This window comes from Rhinopithecus bieti, unplaced genomic scaffold (assembly GCF_001698545.2).
Source record: "Rhinopithecus bieti isolate Rb0 unplaced genomic scaffold, ASM169854v2 scaffold_46235, whole genome shotgun sequence".
In the NCBI taxonomy this organism is placed as follows: domain Eukaryota; kingdom Metazoa; phylum Chordata; class Mammalia; order Primates; family Cercopithecidae; genus Rhinopithecus; species Rhinopithecus bieti.
Window position 1 is genome coordinate 262,784 of NW_016819762.1, and position 26,143 is coordinate 288,926.

At 36.1% G+C, this 26,143-nt stretch overlaps 1 protein-coding gene across 1 annotated transcript in view; it reads right to left on the reverse strand.

Moving 5' to 3' along the window:
* The window catches only part of HS6ST3 (heparan sulfate 6-O-sulfotransferase 3), a gene marked incomplete at its 5' end in the record, with an annotated part of 776,398 nt that overhangs the window by 250,506 nt on the left and 499,749 nt on the right, over positions 1 to 26,143 (reverse strand).

Consider the following 26,143-nt stretch of genomic DNA (forward strand, 5'->3'; position numbering starts at 1 on the left):
TCCTGACCTCGTGATCCACCTGTCTCGGCCTCCCAAAGTGCTGGGATTACAGGCTTGAGCCACCGCGCCCGGCCAACTTTCTTTGTCTTGCTAGAGATTTAGATATCCAAATACAAGAAGCTCAAAGAACTCCTGGGAGATTCATTGCAAAAAGGACATCACCAAACCATATAATCATCAGGCTATCTAAAGTTGACATGGAAAAAATAATTCTAAGAGTAATGAGACAAAAGCATTGGATAACTTACAGGAAAAACCTGTGAGACCAATAGTACACTTCTTAGTGAAATCTTCCAAGCCAGAAGTGGTTGGGATCCTATCTTTAGTGTCTTCAAAAAGAATAACTGTCAGTCAAGAATTTTCAATGTGGCAAAACTAAATTTCACAAATGAACGAGAAACAAAGCATTTCCCAGACAAATGCTGAGGGAACTTGTCACCACTAGAGCAGCCTGATAAGAAATGCTAAAAGGAGTTCTAAATATAGAAACAAGGTCATTACACAGCAGTATAAAAACACTTGAAAGCATAAAACTCATAGGGCTTACAAAATAGTAATACAATGAAAAAAAACAAAGCAACTAGATAATAACCATCATTATGACAGGAACAGAACCTTATATATCAATATTAACATTAAATGTAAATGGTCTAAATGCCCCACTTAAAAGCTACAGATTGGCATAATGAATTTAAAAAGCACACCAAATATATGCTGTCTTCAAGGGACCCAATTAACTTGTAAAGATTCATGTAAACTCAAGGTCAAAAGGTGGGAAAAAATATTCCACACAATGAAAACCAAAAGGGAGTAGGAATAGCTACTCCTATATCAGAAAAAACAGACTTTAAAACAACACTGTAAACAAAGACAAAGAAGGTCATTATATAATAATAATGAATCAATTCAATAAGAAGATATAGCAATCATAAATATTTATGTAACTAACTCCAGAGCTCCCAAATTCATAAAACAAATACCACTAAATTTACAAAAAGAGATAGCAACACAATAATAGTGGGGGAGTTCAACACTTTACTAACATCATTAGACACTCTACTGACAGCCTTAAGACAGAAAGCCAACAAAGAAATAATGGCTTTAAACTGGAATCTAGAACAAATGGCCCTAACAGACATTTACAGAAAATTCTATCCCAAAACTGCAGAATACACATTCTTCTCATCAGCACTTGGGGCATTTTCCAACATAGACCATATGATAAACCAGAAAACAAGTCTCAATAAATTTTTAAAAATCAAAATTTTATCAAGTATCTTCTCAGACAACACTGGCCCAAAATTAGAAATCAATTCCAAGAGGAACTCACAAAAGTATATAAATACATGGAAATTAAATAATCAGATCCTGAATACTCTCTGGGTCAACAATGAAATCAGGATTGAAATTAGAAAATTTTTTCAAAATGAATGACAATAGTGAAACAAGTTGTCAAATCTCTGGGATACAGTGAAAGCAATATTAAGAGGCAAATTTATAATGCTAATGCTTCATCAAAAGGACAGTAAGATCACAAACTTACAACATAACATCACACCTCAAGGAACTACAGAAACAAGTGCAAAGCAAATCCAAAGCGAATAGAAGAAAATAAACAACAAAGATGAGACCAGCAGTAAACAAAATGGAAACAAAAAATACAAAGGACCAATGAAACCAAAAGTTGATTATTTGGAAAGATAAAGAAAATTGATATACCACTACTTAAATTAACCAAGAAAAACAGGAGAGAAGACTCAGAGCACAATTAGAAATTAAAATGAAGACATCACAATTGATACCACATGCAAAAGATCATTTGAGACTACTATGAATAACTCATATAAATGCACACTAGGGAATCTAGAGAAAATAGATAAATTCCTAGGAAGATGCAATCTTCCAAGCTTGAATCAGGAAGAGATAGAAATTTTGAACAGACCAATAACAAGCAGTGAGAATGAATAAGTAATTTAAAAAATCTCCCAACAAGAAAAAGCCCAGGACCAGAGAAGATTCACAGTCAACTCTACCAGATATTCAAAGAGGAATTGATACAATTCATACTAAAACTATTCCACAAAGTTAGTATCACCATGATGCACAATCCAGAAATGGACAAAAAGAAAGAAAGAAAGAAAAAACTACAGACCAATATCCAATCCATGATGAACACTGATGGAAAAATCCTCAAAAAAATACTAGCAAACTGAATCCAACAGCATATCAAAAAGACAATTCACCAGGATTAAGTAGGTTTCATCCCAGGGATGCAGGGATGGTTCAACATACACAAGTCAATAAATCTGAACACATAAACAGGATTAAAACCAAAACCATATGATCATCTCAATAGATGCAGAAAAAAATTGACAAACTCCAGCATTCCTTTATGATAGAAACCTTCAAAAATTAGGAATAGAAGGAACATATTTCACAATAATAAAGACCATATAAGACAAATCCCAAGCTGATATCATACTGAATTGGGAGAACTTGAAAGCATTGCCCCTAAGAACTGGAGCAAGACAAGGATGCCCACACTCATCACTTCTACACAACATAGCTCTGGAAGTCCTAGCCTGAGCAATTGGGCAGTAGGAAGAAATAAAGGACATTCAAGTTGGAAAAGAAGTCAGACTATCTGTTTGCTGACAATATGACCTTATACTTAGAAAGACCCAAAGACTCTTCCAAAAGACTCCTTGATTTCATGAATGAACTCGGTAATGTCTCAGGTTAAAAATCAATGTACACAGATCAGTAGTACTGTTATACACCAACAATGCCGAGATGAAAATCAAATCAAGAAATCAAACCCTTTTACAATAGCTACAAAAAATAAAAAATAAAATACCTAGGAATATATTTAACCAAGAAGGTAAAAGATCACTAAGGAGAAATACAAAATACTGATGAAAGAAATCATAGATGGCACAAATTGGAAAATATTCCATGCTCATGGGTTGGAAGAATCAATATTATGAAAATGACCATTCTGCCCAAAGCAACCTACAGTTTCAATGTAATTCCTAACAAAATACCCAGATAGATCATTTTTCACAGAATTAGAAAAACAATCCTGAAATTTATATAGAACCAAAACACAGCTCTAATAGCCAAAGCAATCCTAAGAAAAGAGAACAAATCTAGAGGCATCACATTATCTAACTTCAAATTACAATACAAGGTTATGGTAATGAAAGAAACATGGCACTGGTATAAAAGCAGACACACAGACCAATGGAACAGGACAGACACAGAGAAATAAAGCTAAATACAGCGAACTAATCTTTGACAAAGCAGACAAAAACCTACACTGGGGAAGGGACTTTCTATTCAGTGAATGGTGTTGGGAAAATTAAATAGCCACATGCCAAAGGATAAAACTGGATCCTTATTTGTCACCATATACAAAAATTAACTCAAGATGGAATAAAGACTTACATCTAAGATCTTAAATCATAAAAATTCTAGAAGAAAACTTAGGAAAAAATATTCTGGATATTGGCCCATGCAAAAAAATTATAACTTAAGACTCCAAAAACAAACATGAAAATAAATAAATAGGATATAGCCAAACTGAAAAGCACAGGAAAAGAAATAATCCACAGAGTAAACAGACACCCTACAGAATGGGAGAAAATATTTGCAAACTATATACTTGAGAAAGAAATAATATCCAGAATCTACAACAAACTCAAATCATCGAGAAAAAAAATTAAATAACCTCATGAAAATGTATGGAAATAACATGAACAGACATATCTGTTCATGTTTTTCTCAAAAGCAACTATACAAATGGCAAAAAAATATGAAAAATGCTCAATGTCACTAATCATCAGGAAAATGCAAATTAAAACCACAATAAGATACTACCTCACCTGGCCAGAATGACCTTTTTTTTTTTTCTTTAACTTTTATTTTACATTCAGGGGTACATGTGCAGGTTTGTTACATAGGTAAACTTGTGTCATGGGGTTTGTTAAACAGATTATGTAATCACCCAGGTATTAAGCCTAGTATGCATTAGTTATTTTTCATGATATTCTCCCTCCTCCTACCCTGCATCCTCCAATAGGCTCCAGTGTATGTTTGTTCCCCTCTGTGTGTCCATGTGTTCTCATCATTTAGTTCACATTTAAAAGTGAGAACATGTGGTATTTCCTTTTCTTTTCCTGCATTAGTTTGCTAAGGATAATGGTCTCCAGCTCTATCCATGTCCCTGCAAAGAATATGCTCTCAGTTTGTTTGTTTGTTTTCTATGGCTGCGTAATATTACATGGTGTACATGTGCCACATTTTATTTATCTAGGCTATCATTAAGGGGCATTTAGGTTGAATCTATGTCTTTGCTATTATAAATAGTACTGCAATGAACATATGCAAGTGTGTGTCTTTATAGCAGAAAAATTTACATTCCTTTGGGCATACATTTAGTAATGGGATTGCTAGGTTGAATGGTATTTCTGTCTTCAGGACTTTGGGGAATCACCACACTGTCTTCCACAATAATTGAACAAATTTACACTCCAACCAACAGTGTACAAATGTTGCTTTTTCTCCACAACCTTGCCAGCATCTGTTGTTTTTTGACTTTTTAATAATAACAGAATGGCCATTATTAAAATTCAAAAAATGACAGATGTTGACATGGATGTAGCGAAAAGGGAAAGCTTATACACTGCTGCTGGTGACGTAAATTAGCACACCCTATATGGAAACCAGTACGGACATTTCTCAAGGAACTAAAAGTAGATACACCATTTGATCCAACAATCGCACTCCTGGGTATCTACCTAAAGAAAAAGAAGTCATTATATCAAAAAGGCACCTGCCTGCATATGTTTATTACAGTACAATTCACAATTTCAAAGATACTGTATCAACCTAAGTGCTCATCAACTGATGAGTTAATAATGAAAATGTAATATACACACAGCATGTATATACACACACCACAGAATATTACTGAGCCATTAAAAAAAAACAAAATAATGTCTTCACAGCAACTTGGATGGAGCTGGAGGCCATTATCCTAGGTGAAGTAACACAGAAATGGAAATCCAAATACCATAAGTTCTTATGTATAAATGAGAGCTAAGCCATGGATATCGAAAGACATACAGAGTGATATAATAAATGCTGGAGATTCACAAGGGGAGAGGGTGGAAGGTGAGCAAAGGATGAAAAATGACCTATTGAGTACAATGTACACTATTTGGTTGACAGGTATACTAAAAGCCCTAACCTCAGCAATATACAATTCATCCATGTAATAAAAAACCACTTATATCTCCAAAGCCATTGAAATAAAAAAAAAATTGTTTTAATTCAAAACAGGGAAACAATAAATGATAAGAATAAGAAATTGAATAGAGAGCTTGGAATTTTTTAAAAAACATCAAATGGAAATCCTAGAGCTGAAAAAAATATAAAAGACATGAAAAATGCAATAGAGAACATCACAGCAGAATTGATCATGGAGAAAAAGTACCTGTGTACTTGAATACTGGTTATTTGAAAACCATAGTCAGAAGAAGAAAATAAAAAAGAAAGAAAAGGAAGAAAGGATTCAAGAAACAACATTTAAAAGCAAATATTCAAGTCATAAAAATGTAAGAGGGAGAATAGAAAGATAAAGGGCTATAAAGCTTATCTAAAAAACTAATAGCAGAAAACTTTCCAAACCTGGAAGATGTAAATATCCAGGCTGAAGGTCACCAATCAGATTCAAACCAAATAAGACTACCCTAAGACATACTTTAATCGTACTGTCAAAATAAAAAAGAGAGAGAGAGAGAGAGAAATTCCTGAAAGCAGTAAGAGAAAAAAAAACATATAAAAGAGTTCTAATACATCTAATACACCTAGCAGCAAACTTCTCAGGAGAAATCTTACAGGTCATGAGAAATGGGATGATAAATTCAAAGTTCTGAAGGATCCTAGCACTTAGCAAGGCCAAGACAGGAGTATTGCTTGAGGCCAGGAGTTTGAGATCAGCCTTGGCAACATAGCAAGACTCCATCTCTACAAAAATTAGCCAGGCATGGTGGTGCATGTCTGTAGTTTCAGCCACTGAGGAGGCTGCAGCTGGGGGATCACTTGAGCCCATGAGGTTGATGCTGCAGTGAGGTATGATTGTGCCACTGCGCTCCAGCCTGGGTGACAGAGTGAGACCTTGTCTAAAAAACAAAACAAAACAAAAACAACAAAGTTCTAAAGAGAAAAAAAGAAAAACTACAAACCAAATATTCTGTAGCCATAAGGCTCTCCTTCAGAATGGAATTAGATATAAAAACTTTCCCAGGCAAGCAAATACTAGGGAAGTTCATCAGTACCAGAAATATCTTAGAAGAAATGCTATCTTAAAATTGAAAGAAAAAAATGATAATGAGTAATGCAAAAATACCTGAAAGTATAAAACTTACTGGTAAAAGTAAGTACATAATGAAATTCAGAATATTCTAATATTATAATGGTGGTGTGTAAATCACTATACCTTTAGCACAAAGGTTAAAAGACAAAACTATTGAAAATAAATATAGCTCTAATAATTTGTTACATGATATAAAATACAAAACAATACAAATCGTGACATTAAAAATTCAAAATGTGGGAAAACGGAGTGGTGTAAAAGCATATCTTATGTGTGTGTACACGTGTGTGTGTCAGAGTGTGATCAAAATTCTCATCAGTTTAGAATAATCTTTTATAGCTAGAAGATATATTTTCTAAGTCTCATGGTAATAATATAGCAAAGGTCTATAGTAGATACACATAAAATAAAAAGCAAGGAATCAAACTGTACCACTAGAGAAAATCACCTAGTCACAAAGGAAGACAGAAAGAGAGAAAGAAAAGAAAATCTACAAAACAACGAGAAAACAGTGAATGAAATGGCAGTAGTAAGTCCTCACATATGAATGCTCTCTTGAATGTTAATATATTATAGTCTCTCTAAAAAAAAAAAAAAAAAAAGGACTCTGGCCAGGTGCAGTGGCTCACGCCCATAATCCCAGCACTTTGGGAGGTCAAGGCGGGTGGATCACCTGAGGTCAGGAGTTCGAGACCAGCCTGGCCAACATGAAGAAACCCTGTCTCTACTAAAAATACAAAATTAGCCTGGCATGGGGAAACGTGCCTGTAATCCTAGCTAACTCAGGAGGCTGAGGCAGGAGAATTGCTTAAACCTGGGAGGCAGAGGTTGTGGTGAGCTGAGATTGCACCATTGCACTCCAGCCTGGGCAACAAGAGTGAAACTCCATCTCAAAACAAAAACAAAAACAAAAAAAGACCCAATTATAAACTGCCTACAGGAGACTCACTTCACTAGTAAGTATACACAAGCATAGACTAAAGGTGAAAGGATGGAAAAAGATATTCCATCCAAATGGAAGCCAAATGAGGACTGGAATAGCTATGCATATATCAGATAAAATAGAATTTAAGTCCGCAAAAAGAGACAAAGAAATTCACTACATAATGATAAAGGAGTCAATTCAGCAAGAGGATATTATAAATATATATGTACCTCAAAAAGTAAAAAAATTCAAAATAAATCTGAGAAGAAATGAATTATTTTATCAGATAAATTTAACAAAGGATTGAAAAAAGTAAAAAGAATCAAGTAGAAATTATGGAGCTGAAAAATGAAGTGGGCATACTGAAGAATGCATCAGTCTTTTAATAGTAGAATTGATCAAGTAGAAGAAAGAATTAGTGAGCTTGAAGACAGGTTATTTGAAAAAACACAGTCAGCTGGGCATGGTGGCTCATGCCTGTAATCCCAGCACTTTATGAGACTGAGGTGGGTGGATCACTTGAGGTCAGGAGTTCAAGACCAGCCTGGTCAACAGTGTGAAACCCCATCTCTACTAAAAAAAAAAAAAAAAAAAAATTAACTGGGCGTGGTCGTGTGTGCCTATAATCCCAGATACTCAGGAGGCTGAGGCAGGAGAATCACTTGAATCTGGGAGGCAGAGGTTGCAGTGAGCCAAGATCACACCACTGCACTCCAGCCTGGGCAACAGAGCAAGACTCTATCTCAAAAAAAAAAAAAAATACACAGTCAAAGGACACAAATAAGAAAAAAGAATAAAAACAATGAAGCATACTTACAGAATTTAGAAAATGTCCTAAAAAGGGCAAATCTAAGAGTTATTGGCCTTAAAGAGAGGTAGAAAAAGAGGTAGGGATAAAAAGTTTACTCAAAGGAATAATAACAGAGAACTTCCCAATCCTAGAGAAATATATCAATATCCAAGTACAAGAAGATTACAGAACACCAAGAAGATTTAACCCAAAGAAGACTACCTTAAAGCATTTAATAATCACACTCCCAAAGGTCAAGTATAGAGAAAGGGTCCTAAAGGCAGCAAGAGAAAATTAACAAATAACAGACAGTGGAGCTCCAATATATCTAGAAACAGACTTTTTAGTGCAACCCTGACAGGCTAGGAGAGAGTGGCATGATATTTTTAAAGTGCTTAAGGGAAAAAATATCAACTTGTACCCTAAAATAGTATATCCAGTGAAATTATCCTTCAAACATAAAGGAGAAATAAAGACTTTCTCAAACTAAATAAATAAATAAGTAAAATGCTGAGGAATTTAGTCATCACCAGACTTGTCCTACAAGAAATGCTAAAGGGAGTATTTCAGTCTTAAAGTTAAGGATGTTAATGAGTCAAAAGAAATCATCTGAAATTACAAAACTCACTGGTAATAGTAGTACACAGAGAAACACAGAATATCATAACACTGTAATTGTGGTGTGTAAACTATTCTTTGCTTAAGTAGAAAGACTAAACAATGAACCAATCAAAAATAACTACAACAACTTTTTAAAGACAGACATAGTACAATAAGATATTAATATAAATAGAAATAACACAAAGTTAAAAAGCAAGACAAGGGATGAAGTTAAGGCATAGAGGTTTTGTTAGCTTTTTTTTGCTTGTTTATTTGTTTATGCAAACAGTGTTTAGTTGTTATCAGCTTAAAATAATGGGTTATGAGATAGTATTACCTTTATACCAAAGTCAAAGACACATCAAGGAAAAAAAACTATAGGCTATTATCCTTGATGAATATGGATGCAAAAATTCTCAACAAAATACTAGCAAACCAAATTCAACAACATATTAAAAAAACTATTCATCATGATTAAATGGGATTTATCTTAGGGATGCAAAGATGCTACAACATTTACCCATCAGTTAATGTGATATCTTATACCAACAGAATGAAGTACAAAACCATCTGATGATTTCAACTGATGCTAAAAAAGCATTTGGTAAATTTCAATATTCCTTCATAATAAAAACCCTCAAAAAACTGGGTATAGAAGTAACATACCTCAACATAATAAATACCTTACATGACAGACCCATAGCTGGCATCATACTGAATGGAGAAAAACTAAAAGCCTTTTTTCTAAGATCAGGAACACAAAAGGATGCCCCTTTTCTACCGTTACTACATATAGTATTGGAAGTCCTAGCTAGAGCAACCAGATAAGAGAAAGATACAAAGGGCATCCAATTTGGAAAGGAAGAAGTCAAACTGTCCTTCTGTGCAGACAAAATGATCCTATATTTGGAAAACCCTAAGGATTTAAATAAAAAAAAGATAGAATTGATAAATTCAGTAAAGTTGCAGGATACAAAATCAACATATAATATAATCAGTATCATTTTGATATGCTAACAGTGAACAATCTGAAAAAGAAATTAAAAAGTAATCCCATTTACAATAGCTGCACATAAAATTAAATACCTAGAATTTAACTTAACCAAAAAAGTGAAAGATCTCTTCAGTGAAAACTATAAAACACTGATAAAAAAAAATTGAAGAGGACACCAAAAATGGAAATATATTCCATGTTCGTAGATTGGAAGAACACTAAATATCGTTAAAATGTACATGCTACCCAAATCAATCTACAGATTCAATGCAATCCCTATCAAAATACCAGTGATGTTCTTCACAGAAATAGAAAAAAAAGTCCTAAAATTTATGTGGAACCACAAAAGACTCAGAATAGTCAAAGCTATGCTGAGCAAAAATACTAAAACTAGAAGAATCACCTTATCTGTCTTCAAATTATACTACAGAGCTATAGCAACTAAAAGGGCATGGTATTGGCAAAAAACAAAACAAAACAAAGACTACTAGACCAAAGGAACAAAATAGAGAACCCAGAAACAAATCCATACATCTACAAAAACTCATTTTTGACAAAGGTACCAAAAACATACACCGGAGAAAAGATAGTCTCTTCAATAAATGGTACTTGATAAACTGGATATCCACATGCAGAAGAATGAAACTAGGCCCCTTTCTCTTGCCATATACAAAAATAAAATCAAAATGGATTAAAGACTTAAATATGAGACTTCAAACTATGAAACTGCTAAAAAGAAAACATTCGGGAAACTCTCCAGGGCATTTGACTAGGTAAAGATTTCTTGAGTAATAACCCACAAGTATAGGCAACCAAAGCAAAAATGGACAAATGGAATCACATCAAGTTAAAAAGCTTATGCACAGCACAGCAATAATCAACAATTAATGAAGTGAAGCAACAACCCAAAGCATGGGAGAAAATATTTGCCGACTACCCATCTAATAATGAATTAATAACTGGAATATAAAAGGAGTTCAAACAACTCTACAAGAAAAAAAAATCTAATAATCCAATTTAAAAATGGCCAGAAGATCTGAATAGACATTTCTCAAAAGAAGACATATAAATGGAAAAAAGTATATGAAAATATGCTAAATGTCACTGATTATCAGAGAAATGCAAATCAAAACTACAATGAAATGTCATCTCCCCCCAGTTAAAAGTGCTTTCATCCAAAAGTCAGGCAATAACAAATGCAGGTGAAAATATTGAGAAAAGGGAATCCTCATACACAGTTGATGGGAATGTAAATTAGTACAACCACTATGAAAAACAGTTTGGAGGTTCCTCAAAAAACTAAAAATAGAGCTACTATACCATCCACCATTCCCACTATTAGGTATAAACCCAAAAGAAAGGAAATCAGTACATCAAAGAGACATCTGCACTCTCGTGTTTATTGTAGCACTATTGTATTCACATTAGCCAAGATTTGTAAGCAACCCAAGTGTCCATCAACAGATGAATGAATAAAGAAAACATGGAACATATACAAAATGGAGTATTATTCAGCCATAAAAAATGAGATCCTGTGATCTACAACAACATGGATGGAATGGAGATTATTATGTTAAGTGAAAATAAACTAGGCACAGAAAGACAAACTTCACATCTTATAATTTATTTGTAGGAGATAAAAATTAAAATAATTGATTTCACGGAGATAGCAGAATTGTTTCCAGAAGTTAGAAACAGTACGGTGGGAGGGAAAGTGGGGATGCTTAATGGGTTAAAAAAATATATACAGAAAGAATGAATAAGACCTAGTATTGGCTAACACAACAGGGTGACTATAGTCAAAAGTAATTTAATTATATATTTGAAAATAATTAAAAGTATATAATTGGATTGTTTGTAACACAAGGGATAAATGCTTGAGATGCTGGATACCCCATCACACTGATGTGATTATTAAGCTTTGCATGCCATATCAAAATATCTCATGTAACCCATAAATATATACGCTTACTATGTATCCACAAAATTAAAATAAAAAAATTAAAAATAAAGAATAAAATCCTTCTTGAGATAAATGGAAATGGAAACACAACATGTCAAAATCTATATGATACAGAAAAAGCAATTCTATGAGTGATGTTTATAGCACTACACACCCATATCAAAAAACCAGAAAGGTCTAAAATAATCTAAGGCTGCAAGAAATTAGGCAAAAATGCAAAAAGTAAGCCAAAGTTTATAAGAAGGAAGAAAATAATAAAGATCCGAACAGAAATAAATAAGAGTCAAGAAAACAATTTAAAAGACTAACAAAACTAAAATTTGTTTTTCTGAAAATATAAACAAAATAGATAAAAAGTTTAACTGTAATAAGAAAAAAGAAAGAAGATCCAAATAAATTGGAAATTACAAAGGAGACATTACTGACACAACAGAAATGAAACGATCATAAGAGACTTTTATGAACAATTATACATAAGAAATTGGATAATCTAAAAGAAATGCATAATTTCCTTGATGTGTACAACCTACTCAGACTGAATTATGAATAAATAGAAAATTTAAACAGATCAAAAATGAATAAGGAGATTGAATCAGTAATAAAAAAAATCTCTAATCAACAAAAAGCCCAGGACCTGGTGGCTTTACTGCTGACTTTTATCAAACATTTAATGAAGAACTAAAACAATTCTTTTCAAACTCTTCCAAACATTTAACAGAAGGAAAAGCTTTTAAAATTTTATTTTATTATTTTATTTTATTGTTTTATTTTATTTTATTTTTTTGAGATGGAGTCTCATTCTGTTGTCCAGGCTGGAGTGCAGTGGTGTGATCTTGGCTCACTGCAAGCTCCGCCTCCCAGATTCAAGTGATTCTCCTGCCTCAGCCTCTGGAGTAGCTGGGATTATAGGCGTATGCCACCATGCCCGGCCAATTCTTTGTATTTTTAGTGGAGACAGAGTTTTGCTATGTTGGCCAGGCTGGTCTCAAACTCCTGGGATCAAGCAATCCACTTGCCTCGGCCCCCCAAAGTCCTAGAATTACAGGCGTGAGCCACCAGGCCCAGCCTGCAGGAAACACTTTTAAAAAAAATTATAAAGCCAGCATCACCCTGATACTAAACATAAACATATTACAAAAAAGAAAAATTCAGACCAATATACCTGATGAATACAGATGCAAGAATTATCAACAAAATACTAGCAAACTGAATTCAACAGCATATTTAAAAGATCATTCACCATGATCAAATGAAATTCATCCCAGAGATGCAAGGATGATTCAACTTATGTAAATCAGCAAATGTGACACATCACATTGACGGAATGTAGGGCAAAATCCATATAATCACTTCAACAGATGCAGAAAAAGTATTTGACAAAATTCAATATCCTTTCATGACACAAATTCTCAACAGATTAGATATGGAAAAAATGTACCTCGATACAATATAGGCCATAGATGACAAACCCAAAACTAACATTATACTCAATAGGAACACTTTGAAAGCTTTTACTCAAAGATTCAGAACAAGACAAGGAGGCTCACTCTGCTCACTCTATTCAACATAGTACTGGACATTCTAGCTAGCTAGAGCAATTAAACAAGAAAAAAAAAGTGTCTAAACTGGAAAAAAAAAAGGTAAATTGTCCCTGTTTGCAAAGACTCTACACACACACGACACACATACAAACTGTTAGAAATAATAAGCAAATTCAGTAAGGTTGTAGGATATAAAATCAGCATATAAAAATAAACACTTTCTATTGACTAAGAGCAAACTATCTGAAAAAGAAATCAAGAAAATAATTCCATTCAAAATAGCATCAAAACATAAAACAATTAGAAATAAATTTAACCAAGCAGGTAAAATATCTCCATACTGAAAACTGTAAAACATTGATGAAAGAAATTGAAGATAGTACAAATACATGGAAAGATATCCTGTATTCATAGCTCAGAAAAATTAATATTGTTAAATTGTCCATACAACTTGCTATTGTTTAAACATAATTTGTCCCCACCAAAATACATGTTGAAGCTTGGTTCCCAATGTAACAGTACTGAGAGGTAGTGGGACCTTAATAGGCCTTTGGATCATGAAGGATCCACCCTCACTAAGGGAGTAATGCCATCTCTCAGGAAAGTATGAGTTATCACTCTTGCAAGACTAGATAAGTTACCACAAGAGTAGGTTGTTATAAAGTGGAGCCACCTGTTGGATTTGGTCTCATCTTGGCATGCTTCCAGTTGCTCTTGCACATGCCCCTGCCAGGTGATGCCACCCACCTTGTAATGATGCAGTATGAAGCCTTTGCTAGATGCAGTTGCCCAACCTTGAACTTCCCTGCGTGCAGAAGAATGAGCTAAAGAAACCTATTTTCTTTATAAATTACTCGGTCTCTGGTATTCCGTTGGAGCAATACAAAATGGACTAAAACAGTCCCCAAAACAATCTACAAATTCAATGCAATTCCTATCAAAATATCAAAGACATTCTTCACAAAAATAGAAAAAAAATCCTAAAATATATGTGCAACCTACAAAAAAACCGGAATAACCAAAGAAATGTTGAGCAAAAACTCCATAAATAAATAAATAAAGCTGGAGGCATCATAGTACCTGACTTGAAAATATACTACAAAGCTACAAGAACAAAAATGTCATGGTATTGGTATAAAAACAGACACAGACTAATGGAACAGAAGAGAGAACCCAGGAATAAATCCACACATTTACAGTTAACTGACCTTCAACAAAGGTTCCAAGAACACACAATGGGAAAAGGAAAGTCTCCTTAATAAATAGTGGTGAAATTAAAAAACAGACAATTACATATAGAAAAATGATATTAGACCCTTATCACATACTATATATAAAAATCAACTCAAAATGGATTGAAGATTTCATTGGAAGACATGAAACTATTAGAAGAATATTAGGAGAAAAGTTCTATGACATTGGTCTGGGCAATGACTTTTTAAATATGACCCCAAAAGCACAGACAACAAAAGCAAGAATAGACCAATGGGATTACATCAAACTAAAAAGCTTTTGAACAGCAAAGAATCATGTGAAGAGACAGGCCACAGAAGGGGAGAAAGTATTTGCAAACTATATGTCTGACAATGGATTAGTATCCAAAATGTATAAGGAACCCAAACAACTGAATAATAAGAAAACAATCTGCTTAAAAAGTGGACAAAAGGTCTAAATAGACATTTCTCAAAAGAATACATTCAAGGCCAGGCACGGTGGCTAATGCCTGTAATCACAGCACTTTGGGAGGCTGAGGTGGGCTGATCACTTGAAATCAAGAGTTTGAGACCAGCCTGGCCAACATGGTGAAAACCTGTCTCTACTAAAAATACAAAAATTAGCCAGGCACGGTGGTGTGTGCCTGTAGTCCCAGCTACTCGGGAGGCTGAAGTAGGAGAACAGCTTGAATCTGGGAGGTGGAGGTTGCAGTGAGCCAAGATTGCACTACTGCACTCTAGCCTGGGCAACAGAGCTAGACATCATCTAGAAAAAAAATACATTGAAATAGCCAAGAACTATAGTAAATATGCTGAATGTCACTAATCAGGGAAATTTAAATCAAAGCCATAATAAGATATCTTTTTACTCCAGTTAGAATGACTATTATATTATCAAAATGACAAAAGATACTAACAAAAGTACTAGCAAGATACTAATACTAGCAAAAGTCCTAACAAGATAATGACTGTTATCAAAAAGACAAAAGAAACTAGCAAGACAAAATACTAGCAAGGATGTGGGAAAAAATAAACTCTTGTATACTGTTGATGGGAATGTAATTAGTATATCCATTATGAAAAAAACTTAATGGAATTACCATATGATTCAGGAATCCCACTACTAGGTATATATCCAAAGATAATTAAATCAGTATTCATATTTATTGGAGCATTATTCACAAAAGTCACAGTATGGAGTCAACTAAGTGTCCAGCAGTGGATGAATGGATAAAGAAAATGTGGTATATACACACAATGGAATACTATTCAACCATAAAATATATGCAAACCCTGCCATTTGCTACAGCATGGATGAATTTGGAGGACATTAAGTAAAATAAGCAAAGCACAGCAATACAAACACTGCATGATCTTACTTATATGTGGAACCAAAAAGGTTGATCTCACATAAATAGAGAGTAGGGAATGGTGTTTACCAGGGGCTGGGGAGATTAGGGAAGGAGGAGAGATGCTGGTCAAAGGATACACAATTTCAGTGAGATAGGAATAACTTCAAGAGGTCTACTATACAGCATGGTGACTAGAGTTAATTATATATTATATTATTGAAAAATGCTAGAAGAGTGGATATAAACTAATAGCTATGTAAGATAATGGATATGTTAATTAGCTACTTAGTCATTTTACCAATGTATGTATACCTGAAAATATCATATTGTTCTCAGTAAATGCATATAATTTTTCTGTCAATTAAAAAATTTTTTAAATCTATTGAATTGCATACTTATGATTTGTGAACTTCTTAGCAGGTATGACAGACTTTTACTTTTTTTAAGTTTACATTAAAATATAACTAAACCCTATAAAAGAAAGAAAAAAATCCTTTAAAATAGTGCCAAATATAGTCCAGAAATTTATGTTATTATTAATAGCAATTATATTGAATCACAGTTAATACGTTAATTAGTAATATAGTACAACAAATATGGTCTAAATAAATATTTTTCCATGCAATCATTTAAGCTCCATATTCAAAGAAAGTCCTCAGTAACTTTCCATTGATACAGTTATCCCATTGTAAAAGACATGCATTGTTTCCTCCAAGTATTTGACTGTTCTCTGCTAAGAGTACCCTAAATTTCATTTGTGAAATTCCCTTCCCCAGTTCTACACCATGTGGTCTGTGCCCAGTGATGGTATTCCCAGCTCTGCAAGTGAACCCTCAATGGCTCAGCCAGTGTTTCTCTCAGGCACAATGTTCTTTTGGGGGCAGAAAAATTCTTTGTTGTTTGGGACTGACTCATGCACTGTATCATGGTTAGCCTCCCTGGACCTTATAAAAGGTGTCAGTAGCCTGTAGGGCCTGTAATTTTTATTACATTTCTCCAGGAGCTCAAGGCTGCTCTTCTGTATAAGATACCAAGACAAGAGACCACGGATAATGTCTTATTCATTGTTATGCCACCTAAGCCTAATAGTACCTGGGACATGTTAGCTTGTCAATATTAGGTTATTTGGCATGCATTCAATAAATGTTTATTGAGCACCTCTATGTGCCAGGCATGGTCCTAGAAAATTTGGATAAACTGGTGAATAAAACAGACCAAATCTTCCACATATTAAGTTTCACTTCTAGTGAGGGATAAAAAGAGATGTTGAGGCCAGGCATGGTGGCTTACACCTGTAATCCCATCTCTTTGGGAGGCTGAGTTGGGCGAATCACCTGAGCTCAGGAGTTCGAGGCCAGCCTGGCCAACATGGTGCAACCCCATCTCTACTAAAAATACAAAAATTAGCTGGGCGTGATGGCACATGCCTGTAATCCCAGCTACTTGGGAGGGTGAGGCAGGAGAATCTCTTGAACTCAGGAGGCGAAGGTTGTAGTGAGCCGAGACCAAGATTGTGTCACTGCACTCCAGCCTGGGCAATAAGAGCGAAACTCTGTCTCAAAAAAACAAAAACAAACAAACAAACAAAAAGATGTTGAACAAGTAACAAATGCAAATAGAATGAACGCAGATAGTCATAAGTGCTGTGAAGTTAGGTAAATATAATAGTGTAATAGAAATAAAATGGAAGGGGGCCGTTTGCTTTAGTGATTCTCAACCAGGGATTATTTTGTCCCTGAGGCCATTTGGTGATACCTAAAGACATTTTTTATTGTCACTAACAAGGCATCTAGTTTACAGAGGCTAGGGATGCTAAGCATCTCACAATGCACAGGACAGCCAACCACAAAGAATTAGACAATCCAAAATCTCAATAGTGTAGAGGTTGAGAAACTCATCTTTAGATAAGAGTGACCAGGGGAGGCCTCTCTAAGGAGGTCTCATTGGAGTTAAGACTTAACTGATGATAAAGAGCCGTACGAACAAAATCTGGGAGAAGCAGCATTCCAAGCAAAGAGCACACCAAGTGCAAAAGCCCTAGGGTACAAACCAGTTTGAATGGTTTGAAAAAAATTAAGAAGGGTAAAGGAGCTAAACTTAATCAGTATGGTGGAGAAAAGCATATTCAAAATGAGGCTGGGCAGAAAGCATGGACTAGATGATCAAAATCATGGTAAGATGTTGGAATTTTATTCTTAGTAGAAAGTGAAGCCATTGGTCGGGCACTCACGCCTGTAATCCCAGCACTTTGGGAGGCCGAGGCGGGCAGATCACGAGGTCAGGAAATTGAGATCAGCCTGATCAACATGGTGAAACCCCGTCTCTACTAAAAATACAAAAGTTAGCCGGGCATGGTGGCGTATGCCTGTAATCTCAGCTACTCAGGAGGCTGAGGCAGGAGAATTGCTTGAACTTGGGAGGCGGAGGTTGCAGTGAGCCGAGATGGCGCCATTGCACACCAGCCTGGGTGACAGAGCAAGATTCTGTCTCAAAACAAAAAAAAAAGAAAAAGAAAAAGAAAAAAAAGAAAGTGAAGCCATTAAAACGTTTTAAGCAAGGAGATGACATAAATAGAGTTTTAAAAATCACCCTGCCTGTTGAATGGAAAATGGCAGATAGAGGGGCAAAGGTGGAAACAAAGGGGCAAGTAAGAAGACTATGGCTGGGGTCCTAGAGAAATAAATTGATAACCTGGAAGCCTTCATGCATGGAGAGGCCACAGATAAAACAGAATCCTAGTTAAATTTTGATTTCAGATGAACAATGAACAATATTTGGTATAAAATATCCCATGCAGTATTTGGAACATACTTATACAAAAAATTATTTGTAGTTTATCTAAAATCAAAATTTAACTGGGCTTCCTGCATTTTATTTACAAAATCTGGCAATACTATGCATGCCTGAATGGATAAATATATGCATATGTAAATAGAGGATGAACGTATTTGGAAAACGAGTCAATCTGCTACATTGCCCAAGTTCAAAAATGAATGATAAATGATTTCTATATGTAGAAGAGGAAATATGTACAAATATATATTGTTTATACAGGAGATCAGATAAGCACCTAATCAATTCTGAAATTTACATCTCCCACTTATTAGTTCAAAATCTCTAACTTGCTTCAGGATATGCCTCCAGTATCTCAATGAAAACTGGAACATATTTAAGAAATGGTTCTCATTGTCCCCTAAGTCCTCAACTTTCCATTTTCTGTCCCCATCATCCTGGAATCTCAAGTCCAAGATCTTGGGATGGGCTTCTTTCCATGAATTTTATTTTCATATATGAACTAATAAACTTTGCAAATTCTGTCACTTCTTTGGACATTTCTTTTAAATTACACCCTCAGATCTAGTTTCCACAGGTCCACTTTTGTGTAGATCTGATTCCTGCTAATTTCTCACATGACTACCAGATCCTCTCTCTCTTTCCCTGTTAGCATTATGTCATTCTCATGTTTAAATCTTCCAGTGGTTCTCAAGATTGTGCAGAATTGCAAACCGGTCTTTTTAGGCTGTATCATGACAGCAGACGTCTTTAATTTGGTTCATGCAGTGGTTTTTAAAAAGGAGTCAATGTTTAAAATTAAGAGCATTTTCTTTAAAATCTATGAGTCTGGATGTCTTGAAAAATCTGAAGATCTAGACACACCAGATCTGCATTTGCTCATGGCTACAACAGCTGGAGTTGAATAGAAAATGTTCTCTTTAGACAGACTGTACAAGTCCTCACTTGCTTAGGTGTCTTGGCTGGAATCTGGTCTTATGACTAGAATTGGATTCCACTCAAATGCCTTTCCAGCCAGCACTGGAGATCTCTTCCTGTTCCCCACTTCAGTACAAACTGTCAGTGAGGTCTATATCCTCAAAAAGCTCCTTTTATTCCCTGCTCCCCTTGGCTTGGTCTTTCTTCCCCCACCTCCAGTAGCCATGAGGACGTGAATCCATATTTTCTCTTTCTCAATCCAGATTATTTTTACTTACTTTCTAAAATTGCTTTTGTACCAACATTGTTCATTACCTTGTTTTGCTTTTGAGAGCTAACATGCATACATTCTGGAGGTGTTGCTGGGTACTTATCTCACCAAGACTACTGTGTCAGCTTCCTGAGGACAAAAGCCTTCTGGTGCTACTTCTTCCAGCAGTGCTGACCATCCAAAAAAGGACTCAAAAGTAGTTGTTGGCCGGGCACGGTGGCTCACATCTGTAATTCCAGCGCTTTGGGAGGCCGAGGCAAGCAGATCATGAGGTCAGGAGATTGAGCGAACCTGGCTAACATGGCAAAACCCTGTCTCTACTAAAAAAACAAAAAAACAAAAAAAACAAAAAATTAGCCAGGTGTGGTGACATGCATCTGTAGTCTCAGCTACTCTGCAGGCTGAGGCAGGAGAATCGCTTGAATCGGGAGGCAGAGGTTGCAGTGAGCCGAGATTGTGCCACTGCACTACAGCCTGGGATACAGAGTGAGACTCCGTCTCAGAAGAAAAAAAAAAAGTAGTTGTTGCATGAAATTACTATCCTGCAATCTATTCGGCATACAAAGAGGAAAATGGGCTTGAATCTATTCCTTTTTCAAATGGTATACTAGTATGGTTTGAAACTTGTAATTTTTCCTGTAATCAACTAATAAAAAAAAAGCAAGTTCTTTTAAGCAAGTTCTTTTAAGCAAGAAATTAAGCAAGTTCTTTTAAAGTTTCCGTTTAAAGTAATTTGATAGAGCCCCTCTATTAAACCATTCTCTTATTTTATTCTACAGATAAATTTGATTCTATGACCAATAAAAACTAAAACTTCCATTATTTTGTTCTTACTTCTTATGAGATTATTAAAACTCAGAGATCCAATTTTCAATCATTTTAGAAAGGCTGATTATTTAAATGTTAAAGGCTTGAAATAAAGAAATCAAGCATTCTGTGCCTTTGTATGTATCTATTAAAACATAAGGGAATAGATGAGAAGCCTGAATTCTAAGAAATAGCTTCTATGTAAGTAAACACCAAAATCTACATAAATGAGTACATACAAAGCAATATTTTAAGGAATTTATTTTAGTCATGCACTGAAAAAAGAATATGATTTAAAGACAGGTTCTAAAGTCAATATTTGCTTATTCAAAAAAATTTTTCCACACAATAATTACCTTCAAAGAAAATTTTTAAAAGGTTCAAAGTCAAAAAATAATTAGTAAGAAAGTCACTCACGGTAGGGATTAGCAAACAATCTGTGTTTTCCTAAATCAGCTCCTCTTGATGTGTTGTCAGGATCATGAGGCATAAAAAATTTTAAATGGGCTTACTGCTGAGAACTCATCTATAAGGTACAACCATTTTGCAAAAAAAAAAAAAAAAAAAAAAAAAAAANGGAGATTATATTGTTCATTACCCAGCACATGACTTCCTTATGTCAGATTATTTGCATAGAATCATACTATATCATACCAGTAGCACTCACAAGGGATCACAGTGAGTGTCCATAACCTCTGTCACTCTAGAAATACCATCAGAGCAACCCCAAACAGTGACTCACCCAAGGTCACTTAATTTGTCTATGGCAGAGAAAGGGCTAGAACTTAGGCTTCCTGGGTAGAAAAAATATTGGTATTTCTTGAATTAGCTCAATTGATGTTTTTGCCCTGATGATATCTTGCTTAGCATTGACTCGTTGACTTCTTTTCTTGTTTAAATGAAAGGCTAAGCCAAATATTCTATCAATTCTACAAAGTTTGTTTTTTTGTTTTTTTCTTTTTTTTAACACAACGGAAGTTTATTTTTCTCTTGTGTAAGTAGGCAATCCACGGACTGGTGTGGCAGCTTCACAGTCCTCCAGGATCTAAAAAGTTTTTTTAGTCCATTATGATTTATTCTCTACAATACTTAACTAAAGAGTTTGTTGATTTGCACTCAGGAGTTATATAGCTCAGAGGCAACCAAGTGTAATACAAAGAATTGGTCTGAAGTCTTTGCACTGAAGGTCATATAGTCTCTTGCTTCAGGGTATTAAAGGTGAAAATGAAAAAAACCACATAGCTCCCTAGGCTCCAGAATCCCTACAGAAAATAACATCGACAGTTAGTGAAATTATAGCTGTCAACACATCATGGAAAACAGATTTTGTAAAAAACATTAAAATTAAAACCCAGGACTTATTTTGTATTGATGATTTTTATTATAAACAGTAAAATATATATACTATCTCACCTACAAAGCTTTCATGTTGAAAGGACCTCTAATATGAGTTATTTTAATATGATGAAGCAAAAAAGTTTAAGAATCTCACAGTGGAAATAATTTAATCGTGCAAACTCTAGCCATCAAAGACACACTCTTTTGATGTAAAACAAGGACAATTCATGATTACAGAGAATGTCCTAGCTACGGGTTATTATGAGACAAGCCAAGTTTCCAGACCAAAAGGCACTCACTCCAAAGGCTAGGTATGAAATAAACTCCAAACCAAGCCAGAGAATTTGGGCTAGTTCCTTGAAAACAGTGGCTACTGGCTGGGCCTGGTGGTTCATGACTTGAGGTCAGGAATTCAAGACCAGCCTGGTCAACATAGTGAAAAGCCATCTCTACTAAAAACAAAAAAAATTAGCCAGGGGTGGTGGCGTGTGCTTGTAATTCCAGCTACCTGGGAGGCTGAGGTGGGAGAATCGCTTGAACCCAGAAAGCAGAGGTTGCAGTGAGCTGAGATCACACCATTGCACTATAGCCTACGTGACAGAGTGAGACCCTGTCTAATAAATAAATAAATAAGTAAATAAAACAAAACAGTGGCTACCTACTCTCCAGCTTGAGCAGCCCAAGAACAAAGGAAACAGCAGAAAATATTCCCTTTTCTTTAAATCCACCACTTACACCGTGGGTAGCAGGCACCTTCATCAGTGTCTTGGTCAAGTGTGTGGAAGGCAATTCAGTTTCAGCTTGGAGCTGCATCTCCACATGAAAAACTGCCACGCGGATGACCCAGACTTGGCATTTTTCCTGAGACCCACCAGTCACACATTTTTATGAGGCAACCTTGACCATACACTTCCAGACTAGGAAGTGCTTCCCGACTAGGCCCCATTCAGGATGGATACTGACAGTGTTCATTCCTCATGGAGCCAGATAGTTTTCCTTGGTTGACTCCTCTTGATAAGGCAAGAGGAACTGAAGCATTTCCATTGCTGGACTTGTGTGGGAGGATGAGGGAATGTAGGGAGGAAGGCTTCTTCACTCCAAAAACTAGAGTCCACTTTGGTGTGGTGCTGCACTTAACCAGCCCGATTACTGGGCACTGAATTTCTTTCGCCACTACTTGGCATTTTAAATTTTCTATTCATTTTCTTAAATACTAGGTATCCTACTCCATGGTCAATAAAATGAAATAAAAAAGATCTATACAGTCTTCCACAATGGTTGAACTAATTTACTCTCCCACCAACAGTGTAAAAGCGTTATTTCTCCACATCCTCTCCAGCATCTGTTGTTTCCTGACTTTTTAATGATTACCAGTCTAACTGGCATGAAATGGTATCTCATTGTGGTTTTGATTTGCATTTCTCTAATGACCAGTGATGATGAGCTTTTTTTCATATGTTTGTTGGCCACATAAATGTCTTCTTCGAGCAGTGTCTGTTCATATCCTTTGCCTACGTTTTGATGAAGTTGTTTGTTTTTTTATGTAAATTTGTTTAAGTTCCTTGTAGATACTGGATATTAGCCCTTTGTCAGATGGATAGGTGATTCCTCGAGGATCTAGAACCAGAAATACCATTTGACCCAGCAATCCCATTACTGGATATATATACCCAAAGGATTATAAATCATTCTACTATAAAGACACATGCACACATAGGTTTATTGAAGCATTATTCATAATAGCAAAGACTTGGAACAAACCCAAATCCCCATCAATGACAGACTGGGTAAAGAAAATGTGGCACATATACACCATGGAATACTATGCAGCCATAAAAAGGATGAGTTCATGTCCTTTGCAGGGACATGGATGAAGCTGGAAGCCATCATTCTCAGCAAACTAACACAGGAACAGAAAACCAAACATTGCATATTCTCACTCATAAGTGGGAGTTAAACAATGAGAACACATGGACACAGGGAGGAGAACATCACACACTGGGGCCTCTCAGGGGTTGGGGGCCAGGGAAAGATAATATTAGGAGAAGTACCTAATGTAGATGACGTATTGATGGTATAGCAAACCACCATGGCATGTGTATACCTATGTAACAAACCTGTATGTTCTGCATATGTATCCCAGAACTTAAAGTATAATAAGAAAACAAATAAAAGAAAAAATATCTATACATTGGGAAAGATAAATAGAGCAAATAGAGCAACAATTCTTTCTTTTTTCTTTTTTTCTTTTTCTTTTTTTTTTGAGATGGAGTCTCATTCTGTTGCCCAGACTGGAGTGTAGTGGTGCAATCTCAGCTCACTGCAACCTCTGCCTCCTGGGTTCAAGCAATTCTCCTGCCTCAGGCTCCCAAGTAGCTGGGATTACAGGCGCATGTCACCATGCCTGGCTAATTTTTTATATTTTTAGAGGAGATGGGAGTGTCACAATGTTGTCCAGGCTGGTCTCCAACTCCTGACCTCAGGTGATCTGCCTGCCTTGGCCTCCCAAAGTGCTGGGATTACAGGCATGAGACACTGCACCTGGCCCAACATTTCTACAAGAAAAAAATCAGCATAAGGAGCATGGCACTGTAAATTCTTTCGTGGCCAATATCACTGAGCGTGCATGCTTAAGGGTGAAAGTTTAGCACTAATTTTTTGCTTTATTCTTTGAAATTAAACACAACTTTTGACCTAGAACACTTGCATTGTAATGAGTGTAGCCCTATACAATTCTTCAAATTGGAGGTGGGTGGCTTAGTCCAGAGCTGATCACCCTGACATCAATCCATGACTCCTAAGAGTAACTGTTGCCCCATCTGTTTTTAACAAGACATTTATTCTCAGCAGCAGGAAGTCATAAAAACAATCCCTTCATCTTCATTTACATTGTCAAGGGAAACATGGCAGGCTGCCCAGCACAGCAGTGAGGGGGCCGCGGCCTGGGCACCCTGTCACCATATTTCCCTTGCACATCCCAGGTCCTCTCGAGCAGCACAGGACAGTGCCAAGCAAACCAACACACCCTCGCCCGTTCCTTTCCAGAAACTTGACGGTGATGTCTAGAACATTACACGTGTTCTTTCTCACATGGGCCTCTGCTCCCTCTCCCCCATTCCTCAGAGGAGAAAATGCAAAAGCTCTTTTGACTTGAATATCTGCCCATTTCGGGAAGCCACACCATCACCACATCAACTTTTTAAAATAATTAAATCAAAACATTGTGTTCACTGGCTTGGCACCCAATCCACTTGAAGAGTTTTCTGAGATGTTGAAAACCAGTGTCAGGGCCTTGGGATCCCTTCTTCCCACTGGCCACTTCTGCGCATCGTTTAACAGTGCCTTTGTGACAATGTTTTCAAAGCATCTTCCAAATTCCCTAGTTCTATGAACTTTGCCACCAAACAAGTGAAGAACAAGCCAGGGGAGAAGAAAACTTGCTGACAGAAATATGGAAATCAGCAACAATAAAAAGGGGAAATATGTCACAGGAAAGTTGGAATGGCCTAGATTAAAACAAGCTATTTGGAAATTTGCCCAGGTGGGGTGAAGATTCCAAACCTGTTAGGCAAGCTAAAGATCTGCCTTGTGAAATTACACAGCTATGTTGTAAAGTGCTAAAAGGACTAGAATATCAACAGTCTTCCTATTTCTACAGGCAAACTAGAAAAAGGGACTCCCCTGCTTACTGGTCCCTCAGGATGTCTGCCTGAAAAGAAAACCAGCTCAGAGACCCTGCATTCTCTCCTACGGTGTGTCCTCCTAAAGCCTAAATCAACTGCTTGTTTGCCCATCTATGTTTCTAAGAACATAGGTCCAACTACAGGCACTGCTGCCAGTAGAAGAGTGAGGTAGACGAGTGGTAGGGAGGAGGCCTCTCCTTTCATGCCTGCGTGCAGTGGTGACCTCACACCTTCCCCTGGGTGTCTTCATTCCGTTCCTCAGCAGGCTACACCATGGAGGTCTGTTCAGTAATCAGGAGGCTCAGTGCAGGAAATGTGCCAGAAAACCCAACTGAGAGTGCGACGAAAATGAAAATATCCATGGTTTACTGAGCAATGAGATCTACAGCGCCATCCAAAAGGCTTCTGATGTTGATGTGGGTCTCTGTCTAGAAGCCTTGAAGAACTCGTAATCCCCACATTCAACCCTAATGTGGCATCCACTAACGTATCATCAGGGTTGTATTCAACTCTTGGTATGCAATAAACTGGAAGTCTAAAAACAGGAATTTGAAACAACCTAAAACTGTTTCGTG